This window comes from Neovison vison, chromosome 13 (genome assembly GCF_020171115.1).
Source record: "Neovison vison isolate M4711 chromosome 13, ASM_NN_V1, whole genome shotgun sequence".
NCBI classification, from domain to species: Eukaryota; Metazoa; Chordata; class Mammalia; order Carnivora; family Mustelidae; genus Neogale; species Neogale vison.
In genome coordinates, this window is record NC_058103.1 from 56,797,714 (window position 1) to 56,807,032 (window position 9,319).

The window sequence follows — 9,319 nt, forward strand, 5'->3', positions numbered from 1 at the left end:
AGGGAGATGTTGAATGAGAAATCCAAAGACCTTGCATAGCTGGACTTTTTTCCTTTTCTTCCTTTCTTTCTTCCTTCCTTTCTTTCTTTCTTTCTTTCTCTCTCTCTCTCTCTCTCTCTCTCTCTCTCTCTTTCTTTCTTTCCTATCTTCCTTCCTTCCTTCCTTTCTTCCTTTCTCTCTCTCTCTTTCTTTTTCTGTTTCTTTTTCTAGAGTCCAGACGAAGGCCAGGAGGGGGTATACTTAACCAGTTGTAAGAAGTCTAGAATTGAGAACAGGGCAAAGTTCAAATATATGACTGAGTGCTTTTAAGAAAAGCTGTGCGTATATGGAAAGGAGATCAACGTGCCCTTAATGTGGAAGAGAAATAATGTATAACTTATCAGTATTCTCTTATTTTGCAAGCCCTATCAAACTCGTAAAAACATCCTCTCTTCATTTAGTTTAGCCTTTCTGCACCGTTATGCATTTATATTTGAAAGTGCTTTCCTTTACTTTCCCAGTTTTATCTCATTTCAAGAAAGCACTCGCTGGTAAAGTTTTGTAGCTCTCACTCTCCACACACAGTGTTTTTGATCCTTTCCTTCTTCTGGAAGCTGATGAGAGTTTGCCAACAGAGAAGAAAGCTTTGTTTTACTGGGTTGTCAGTAGAAGGTGGCAAGACTTTCAAGGAGAGGATAAGATACTTTTCCCCAAAGGATCTCAAAGTTAACAGAGGGTAATTTTTATTTTTATTTCCTTCAGAGGAAAGAGAGCCTCTGAAGGGAAGAGATAGAGCAATTTCTGGTTTGCCTATACGGTTGCTGTTGGCACTACCCAGCTATGTAAACTTTTAAGAATCCAAACAAATTCCTCATAGAACAGAGTCCATTTATACATAAGTATCTAAAAAGAACCCAAATGTATTTCAATAAATAAATAAATTAATTCAATAAGTAAATAATTTAAATAAATAAATAACTGATTTTCTCAATATACCTGGCTGACTTCGTTAATTTATCCCCAAATCCAATGTTTATGCCAAATCATTTTTAAAATTATGTCAAGTTTCTCTCTCCCAGATTATTTTTCTGATGAACATGGTCATAAATGTTGGACTGTTTTCCCAGAACAATCCAGCATCTGAAAAACTTGTGTTTTGCCAATTTCAGACAGCAAATAGAAGTGTGAATGTTTTTTCAGTTAAAATAATAGTAGTACAAGGTAACCTAAGTTTCTGGTTCTATTATTATTTGGCAGTTGAGTTTCTTCTAAGACAGTGAGAGAGACATGATCTACTCTAAATTTGTTGTTAATAGTTTGTATACTTCATGAATTTTCTTCCTTCTGCAGATTGACATGAATGATAAATTGTCTTTTCAGTTCATTTTTTGTCGATGTACAAATTTAAGATTTTAAAATCTTATTTACGGTGAAATTATTTCCACATTGTCTGGGTGATAAATCACTACTGTGAAGAGCTTTTGATTCTTTTTACTGATATAAAGTTCTCTGTTAATTAAAGACTAGAAAATGATACGAAGAAAGAATAGGGAAAGACAAGTTTCTGAAATGAAGTAATAACATTAAAAATTAGTTTAAATAAGTGAAATCCAAACATCAAGATAAAAAAAAAAATAACCGTCACAGTTGTGCCCTACATAGTTTTGAAATGTAAAAAGAGGTTTCATTATCTTAGAAATACGTTTCTGATGTTGTACCTGCCTATAAAGCTCCAAGGTACAGATTCTGGTGGCAACTAGATCTTACAAAAAAAAAAAAAAAAATCAACTGAACTCTAAACAGAGTTGAAGACCTAGCATATCTCTTTTATAAGTGAACAGATTTCTCATGTATTTTGGATCTTCCAAAAAAATCAAATTTATTTACTATTTAACATTCTAACTAGATACAGAAGATATTTTCCCTTTATTTTTAAATACAAATTCTTTATTGGTTTGTGATATTTTTACTTGTGTAAAGCATACATTTACTCTTTTTCTTCCTGTTTATTTGTTGTCTTTTTTAATGTTGATGGATGATGATAATGGTATATTATGTGATAAAGGTCTACCAATTGAAAGCTGGAACTTGCATTAAGACCCTAATAAATTATTAGATGAAAGTGGCCATTTCTTTTACTAAGGAAATTCTTTACTGAAACTTATTTATTAAAACACAGGTGTAATGATTTTTAAAGATTGTATTATAGACAAGAACTTTTTAAAAAAAATTTATTTATTTATTTGATAGAGACAGACATAGCGAGAGAGAGAACACAAGCAGGGTAAGTAGGAGAGGGAGAAGTAGGCTTCCCACCAAGCAGGGAGACCGATTCTTCGGGGCCCCTTTCCTGGACCCTGGGATCATGACCTGAACCCAAGGCAGATGCTTAATGACTGAACCACCCAGGGACCCCATGGCAAGAACTTTTTAAGAGAATTCAAAGAGAAGGGGTTATTTCAGAGATGAGCATTGCTGGAGAGACAAGGCAATTCTCAGGCATTATTGCAAGCAAGATGAGATACTGTCTTTAATATCCATCCATCTCTTTTTCTTCCATTATTTGGTTATTTCCTGGTATCAAGGCCCTGTTGTCTGGTGCTTCCGTTTAGTTACCCAGAAGCTCCAAAGCACAACATCCTGCCTAGAAATATCTAATCCAGAGAATAATTGTACAATGTTGTGAATTATTTTCCTCTTCTTGTCAAAACCTCTATTTAGTCATATTATTAGATGGATCTAATTAAATTCTTAAAAAAACAATCAAATCATGCTAATTCAAACTATAGTGTCAGTGACTAGTTGTTTACCCACTTCAGAAATATGAAGCCAACTTAATTTCTAAAAAGTAGAATTTCTGCAAAGTGTGTTACATATCCAGGATGCAAAGGCACTACTACTCATTCTTAAATTTGCATACAGAATTTAATGTTAAGTATGGTATTATTTTTTCTATTTTACTTTATACATATTTTTGAAAATGCTGTGAACCTGGTTTTTAACGTTGGCAGAAACATTTTGGAAGTTTTATATTTATATACCCAGAAATAGTTCCACTTGATTTTTTTTTCTTTTTTTAAGTCAATTCTGTGTCCAATGTAAGACTTGAACTCATGACCCTTGACATTAGGAATTGCATGTTCTACCCACTGAGCCAGTCAGGGGCCCTTCCACTTGATCTTGATCTTGACACACTACTGTAAAATGGACCCAGTCATTACATAATTATCTGAAAAACAAATTATCTTAAAAGGTTGCGTTGTTATTCTTATGACCTGATTTGTGAGTACCCATAGACTCCAAGTCATATTAAATGGAGGTGATAGCTGTCGAAATTCTGTGGACTTAACTTCTTCAAACTGTATATATTACTCTCAGTTCTAAAAAATATGATAATAAACTATATTTTAAAAGCTTGCTTTTATGCTTTAGTTTTTTACAGTGTATTTTCTAACGTTTATTTTTCTCCAAAATCTGCCCCTGAATTTCAATCAGGTGGCCACAAGTCGGCAGTAATGTGACACACTCATTTGGTTGAAACCCCAGGGTTTGGTTTTCTTACAAACGGCCACAGATTTAGAATTAAGAACTATTTTCTATTCATTTTCTGAAAGTTGTATTTTCATTAAGATAAATAATGTTGGATAAGTTTTATCTACATGAAAAGAGATACATTTTTAGAACAATTATTTGTTGACATAAAATCCTAAAGCATGATTAGGTAATTTCCTCCTAATCTCTTCACCACTTTGCTTCTCCTTTAATTATGGTCTCTTGAGGAAACTGAGTTACTTCTCATTACTCTACTCATTTTTTACCTCCTAGTCGTTCAGGTCCTTTCACTGACTCCACTTTTCTTAGCTAGGTTGGTGGTAAAATTCACTTGGATTTATTTCTCAGCTACAGTGCCAGTGATTTCTGTAATGAAAGCAAATCTTTTTGTGATTGTTTACCATCAAACTTTGTTTCCATATAATGGCCTTTCTCTGCTTGCCCTGCTATTCATTTCATTGTTTTAGCCAGTGTCCAGCACTATGCACTGGGGAGAGAAGAATAACCATAATTCTCTTGGTCTCTGTCCCCACAATAGTGCTTACCATCTAATTCAGCTTATAGACCAACAAGAGGTCATTACAACATGACCTTGCTTTATTTCATAACTATAATTTGCTATTAAGCCCAAATCTTCTTTGGCTAGACTTCTGGAAGCCACCCCCATCGATTCCAATAATAGTTTCTTTACTACTGTTAGTTTCTTAAAATTATGTAATGAATCACTAATTTTACTGAAATATTATAAATTATCTAGTTTCTCAAAATAATCTTTTTTTTATCAATTTTTTTCATAAAAGTGAGATAAAAACCCTCAGGAAGATGCCTAAAACATTCTACTGGTATTTTTGTTTCCCTTCATATTAAATATTCTATAATTTTTGAGACATACTGTTGTGCAAAATCTTGAATACTCAAGTTGCTGTCTTCAGACAGTATTCATCCTCAAAATGTATTTTAAAAGTTTAGGACTATTTCTTTAAATACCTTCCCCTTTATGAGTGGTACTCTTGCTAGAATGTAATCAAAGAAGCTTCCAACTTATGTGGCTTAACCCTGGCTCTCAGATTGGTTACTATATATATGTATGTGTGTATATGTATATATATACATACACACATGGCCTACGTATGTATAGTCTTTTGGCCATTACTCAGGTTGTTATAAAAATCAAGAAATATGTTGAGAACATGGAAAGTTGGGCAATAGGAAAATAAAAATAAAAATGTTTCATACAGGGTGCCTGGGTGGCTCAGTGGTTTAAGCCTCTGCCTTGGGCTCAGGTCATGATATCAGGGTCCTGGGATCAAGCCCCACATCTGGCTCTCTGCTCAGCAGGGAGCCTGCTTCCCCAATTCTCTCTGCCTGCTTCTCTGCCTCTTCTCTGCCTACTCGTGGTCTCTTTCTGTCAAATAAATTAATAAAATCTTTAAAAACATATGTAAATTATTTGGCCTGATTTATTAAAATCGTTAATATTTATATTTGTAGAAAATATAATTATTTTAAACACTTCATCTTTTTATTGTGTTATGTTGCTATGTGATAATATTTTCCCAGTTTATCTGAAATGAATTTGTATATGGGCAATGTTAATTTAACTATTATCGATCTGTTGTATCTTTTGTTACTACTTGGAAATGCCAAAAAATAAAATATTCTTATTTTGTGTTAGATTGGCATGTTTTAAGCCTTTGATAATATAAAATTAGAAACTTTTTAAAAAAGATTTTGTTTATTTATTTGAGAAAGTGAACAAGCAGTAGGGAGGGGCAGAGGGAGAGAGAAGCTGACTCCCTCTTGAGCAGGAAACATGCTGTATCCCTGGGACCTGGAGATCATGACCTGAGCCAAAAACAGAGGTTTAACAGACTGTGCACCTAAAATTAGAAACTTTTTAAACCAAAAAAATACATTAATGAACAATTAACCTAACTTACTGATTATAAGGTATATTAAATACTTTAAGTTGTTTCATTAGCAATAGAATTTAGGAACTAAGAAAGAGGTAGGACATCATTGTGAACAGTTATATGAGGTTGCAACCTTTCTATATGGCTTTCAAATATGTGATCAGCACTATAGTTAGCTTTTACAGTTTTACAAATGATGACTTTTTACATTTCATGGTAGAAGTTGTTTAAGACTCTTGATTTCTCTAGTGCTGATAAATGTAACCAAAAGGAAAAAACATTGGTTGGCATTGAATTAATTGATTAATTAATTCACTCATTTTCATACTTTATCCTTGAAGAATAGGTCCTTCCTACTTTTTAAAAATATTTATTTATTTGTTTATTTATTTATTTTAGAGAGAGAGAAAGAGAAAGTGGAGTGGGGGAAGGAGCAGAGGGAGAGGGACAAGCCAGCTCCAGGGTGGGCACCAGGCCAGATGCTGAGATCAGGACCTGAGCTGAAATCAAGAGTCTGAGGTTTAACCAGCTGAGTTACCCAGGCACCCCATGGTTCTTCCTGTTCTTGACCCATTTACTAAGAGATGTTATTGCTCTCTAGTTTCCATTCATACTACAAGGGACAATATGTCTTTAAAAAAGAAAATGGGAAGCAAAGAATTGAGCAAATTATAAAGTTAATAATCTCTTAGAACTATAAAAACAATTCCTTATATATTGTCTAGGAATGCTTTTTTCCCCCATGTCAGACATTAATTCTCTATTACCAAAAGTATTTTCATACTGTTCCACTGAGGTGTTTGTTTTATATGCTTTTAATAAGATGGAGATAAATGGAAGATTTATCAGAGATAAAAGATCTACAGATGAAAGATCTGTGTAATCCGTTAAAGGTTTTATTTTTCACTTTGGTGAATAGGAGAATGTTTGAAATGTAGTTTTAAACCTGAACTTTGTCTTAAATGTGAAAATGCTCATAATGCAAAAAATAAAATACATTTTTAAGTTAATTTTTAAAGATGGACACTTGTTTGATGCACTGAACTAGAATAATACTATTTCTTTTTCTAGTGACTTCATCTTAGTAATCTTCATTCGATTCACTAGTACTACACTTACTTGTTCATTTAGAAAATTGCCAGTGAGGTATGAGATGAATTCCTTGACCTCCTGAACTCATTTCTACCTATTGTGTTCTGTCTTTACACTATGCAACTAGCTTCTCTTTCCCACTTTTGTTATTTAATCACTTCTGGTTTCTCCTTGACAGGAGAATACCATTTTATAGGTGAAATGCATGCCTGTTTTTCCAACACCAAGCAACATGGGAATGATTCTCTTGGAATAAGAAGAGAATTAGAATAGTTCTTTGAATTATTAAGAAAGAGCTTTCTGGATAATTTTGCAGAAAATGCCTCAACTGGAACTTACAGTGAAACAAAGTTGAAGAAAACAGTATGTGTAGAGCAGCCATATTTAGCCTTCTTTCTATAAATGTTTATATATATATATATATATATATATATATAAAAGATTTTGTTTACTTATTTGACAGACAGACAGTGAGAGAGGGAACACAAGCAGGGTGGGTAGGAGAGAGGCCTGGGATCATGACCTGAGCTGAAGGCAGATGATTAACGATCGAGCCACCCAGGCGCCCCTAAAACATTTTTCTATATAAAATATGCAAGGTAATTTTACCCTTCTACAGCAAATGTCCAGATCAAGTGGCAACTGTGCTTGGAAAGCTAACTTTACTTTCCTTGAAACACTTTTTTTTCCCCCCTATTTTATGAAATGTATAAATCCACGGTTACCTGTCTGGATTGTGTTTTGCTTTGACTCTTCCTTATGAAATCTCTCCCACTGTGGTTCATTTGCTATTTGTTACTTGAATACAATGTATCTGTGCCGTGGTGTGCACTAAGAAGCAAATGCTAAAACGGTAAGGCAAGAGTAATGAGTAGCCCAAGAGAGCAAACCGTGAATTTGAACAAAGTTGTTGAATTTTGGAAGAGAAAGTGAGCATCATCACAATATACCCAAGTGTATGTGTAGTTCCAGCTATGATATAGTCAGCAAATTTAGTGTTTCACATCCTCTGTAGATCACGTTTACACAAGATGATAACTATTTTTAATATGTAATGAATGTGAAGACTTAATTTTTGTCTTTCATATTTTCAAATTTAGTATTTATTCTTATATCTCATAAATGTTGCAGTAAGATAATAGGAATATGCATAAGATAATGTGTCAGGCTTTTTTCTTAACCATTATTTTGTAATTTCAAACAGCTCAATTTCTCCTTTGTTACTTTAATCTTAGAAAGAATCATAGATATAAAACATACATGGCACAGGTTGCTCAATATAAATATAACATTTATTTCTTAAATGTATTTTGTTTTATTTTTTTCTAAGCTAACAACTGGGTCATGGATAAAACAGAATACCTGACTTTAAGAAACTGCAGTCTGTGAAAATAAGTTGTTCTTATATTTAGCAGTTACCTTGAAAAAGCAATTGACACTTTGTTTCATTTTCTGTTTCTGGTAGTTCTTGTGTTTCAGGTGTTAACAGCATGAACTGATAATGAAACATTCTTGGAACACAATCTATTAGTAGTTACCTCCAAATAAATAAGTACTTGTTCTAACTAATCTGAAAGTTTATTGCATTATATCTTTGATTTACTCAATTAAAAAAATTATTTATTTATTTGAAAGAGAGAGCTAGCAAGAGTGTAAAAGCAGTGTGGGGAGGGGGTGAAGGAGTGTCAGGGGGAGAAGGAGAAGCAGACTTCCCACTGAGCAGGTAGTCTGACACAGAGTTCTATCCTAGGACCCTGAGAACTTGCAAAGCCAACGATTTACTCAAAATGAAAATCAGATAATTAACATTTACATTAATTCCATATATTACCCCTATACTTTTATATGTATGTTACTGTAATCAGAATGTTTTATTGTATTTGCACCTAGGGAGGGAGAAATTCATTAATATAATTTAATTTTACTTACACAAGCAGTAAATATATTTTTTAAAAGATTTTATTTATTTATTTGTCAGAGACAGAGGGAGAGAGAGCGAGTGAGCACAGGCAGACAGAGAGGCAGGCAGAGGCAGAGGGAGATGCAGGCTCCCTGCTGAGCAAGGAGCCCGATGTGGGACTTGATACCAGAACCCTGGGATCATGACCTGAGCCGAAGGCAGTGGCTTAACCCACTGAGCCACCCAGGCGTCCCAGTAAATATATTTTTAAGTAAATATATATGCTGATTAGTGATTACTTTCCAAATTATTCTGTTTATTAATAAAATGTCTTGATTTTTCAAGAACAGAAATGTATAATTAGAGGGGAATTTATAGACTTTAAAAATTATTTATTCTATTTATGGCTGACATATAATGTTATATTAGTTTCTAGTGTACAACATAGTGATGGAATGTCTCTATATAATATGTTATGCTCACTACAAGTGTAACTACCATCTGGAGACTGGCTATTTCAACCACTAATTTTATGTTTAAACACTGACATGCAGAGACCCTAAGCTAAATATTCCATGCTTCATGGAGAGAAGTAACTAGTTGATTAGAATCAACTAAATCACACCGCCTACTTCTCCCACACTCCAGTCCTATTAGTAAGTCTTCTCCTATTGTAAAGAAGGGAGAATCACCTGGGCTACATTTGGATAAAAGAAGTTGGTTTTAAAAATACTTGTAGAATTGGAGTTAAAAAAAGGTAAACTGTGGTTACTTGTGGTTCCAAGAAGTCATAGCAATATGTGGCACAATTGGAAGTGCCATGAAGAGAACCATTAACTTAAATAAGACTGGGGATTTATGAGTTTAAAGTAATTAAACAAGG